Consider the following 2009-nt stretch of genomic DNA (forward strand, 5'->3'; position numbering starts at 1 on the left):
AAAAAAAGCCTTAAAAAAAAAAAATAATAAATCCAAACCAACCCGCTTTTGGATGCGATTTGAGGCCAATCAGGCGCCGGGAGCCCCGCCTGCCTCCAAGTGTCAACTCCAGCCTGTTACTCTCCCAGCATTAACCCCTTCAGCCCAACTCCTGCCCCTGCTCGGGGAGATGCTCTCGCCCCCCGGGGGGGGCTCTGGCTCCCAGCTCTGCCCCCAGCCCAGGATTTGCCCCAGGAGGGTGGGTTTTCTCCCCGTTTTCCCCAGCGCTGCTGGAAAGCCCCAGGCCCTGCCAGCTGGGGAGCATCTCGTTCCAGCCTGCAAGGCAGAAGGTGCCTGGGGAGGTTTCACTCCACGGTTCCCATGTCCTTGGCCTGGCCGGGGACAGGGAGGGCTTTGGGCTCCAGCAGTGACACAGATAAAGGAGGTTTCCATGCCCTGGAACAGCTGGGGCCACATGGGGTTTCCTCCAGCTGCAAGGAGGCAACGGGCTAAATCAGACGTGGAAAATACCTATGAGAATAAAACAATGCAGACAGCTCCTCCTGCCTCTCCTTTATTATATTTCTTTTTCGGGAGGGTGTGTGTGTTCTGATGTGCTGCTTCATTTAAGACCCAAATCTCCCCCTTTCAGACTGAATTTTTCTCCCCATCCCCATTCCCTTGTGGTGAGTGGAAATCCTACAGGAGCTGAGAAGTCTCTGTCTGTAAAACCAGGTAGCTGCTGTCCTGCTCTCAGTGGTGCCAAACACCAGGAGACAGGCAGGAAGATGCTGTCCCTGACTGGGAACCTGCTCAGCACCAGGGAACAACCTGTAATGGAGAAAGGGAAATGACTCCTGATATATTAGTCCTTCTTTCCTCTGGAGCCCTCCTTCCCCATTAGTTCATGAGATTCCTGGCCTCTGGAGTGCCCTTTGTGCAGCACTGAGATACCCTGGGATGTCCTTGCTGCAGTCTGGGGGTGGTGGGTCCTGTCCTGCTCCTTCTCCTGGTTTTCTAAACCTTTTCCAGGGAGCAGCACTCACTCAGGACCAGGACTGTGCTCCTTCAGCCTTGCTGTGGGTACAAGCCCAACCACCAGCTCCTCCACATTGTGGGCTTTTTGCTTTCCACCCCCCTTTTGCCTAATCCTAAAGAGATCCAAAGCCTAAAGCAGCCTTTGGCACCCCGGAATTCCTGAGGAACCAGAGTCTGGCCACGGGTTGAGAACTGAGGTGCAGGCTGAAAGGCTGCTCTCCCTTTACTTGAGGATGTATTTACATCTGCCTCTCTATTATTATCTCCACTTAAAAGCCACATCCCTACCTATATAGTAAACACACAGCCCTGGCTCTAAATAGCAGCGCTGCCCTGGGTCCGAGGCTCCGGTTACTTGGTCTTTTTAAAGTGTGGTTTTGACCGTAGGAGGGGAGGAAATAATAATATTAATTTAAAAAAATAATAAGGAAAAAGCCAGCCCAGGCTCGGTGTGGTTCTCAGCAGAGCCAAGGAGCTGCAGCTCCACGGGGCTGGGCAGAAAACACAGCTCGTGTAGCAAAGTGCAGAGGCAGGACCAGGAGCCAAAACTCAGCCCAGACCCTCCGCCCCCAAACCCCACCGAAGGTGTTTGCATCTCACCAGGGCGAGGCGAGGGGGGGGCCCTGCCCTGCAGGGGGGCAGGGGGGGCTGCAGGGGACCCGGGGCCACGTCTGTCCCGCAGGATGCGATTTATTCCCGGCTTTCCGCTCCGGGAGCTGCAGCTTTGATCCCGGGAGGACGCGCTCGCATCTGAGCTGGGAGGCGCTGCTGGTTTTCATTAGCAGCTCGCTCTGCAAACAGTAGCTGGAATTTCTCGTAGCCCATAGGAGCCTCCTCAGGAGCAAGAGCAGAGCTCCCAGCTCCTCCCAGCACAGGACGGAGCACCCCGAGAATTTCTGGGGTTCCAGCTTCTTGATCCCTTGTTGGACACGCGGCCGCCAAACCTTGCCTGGGGCTGGTGTTTCTGCGGGGCTGGCAGAGCATGTGGGAGC

At 55.7% G+C, this 2009-nt stretch overlaps 1 protein-coding gene across 1 annotated transcript in view; it reads right to left on the bottom strand.

The window, feature by feature from the left end:
- ADAMTS8 (ADAM metallopeptidase with thrombospondin type 1 motif, 8) overlaps positions 1-2009 on the bottom strand; it is a 34053-nt gene that overhangs the window by 25923 nt on the left and 6121 nt on the right. The gene's annotated exons all lie outside the window — the stretch shown is intronic.

Source organism: Chaetura pelagica, unplaced genomic scaffold (assembly GCF_000747805.2).
Source record: "Chaetura pelagica isolate M959 unplaced genomic scaffold, ChaPel_1.0 scaffold38, whole genome shotgun sequence".
NCBI classification, from domain to species: Eukaryota; Metazoa; Chordata; class Aves; order Apodiformes; family Apodidae; genus Chaetura; species Chaetura pelagica.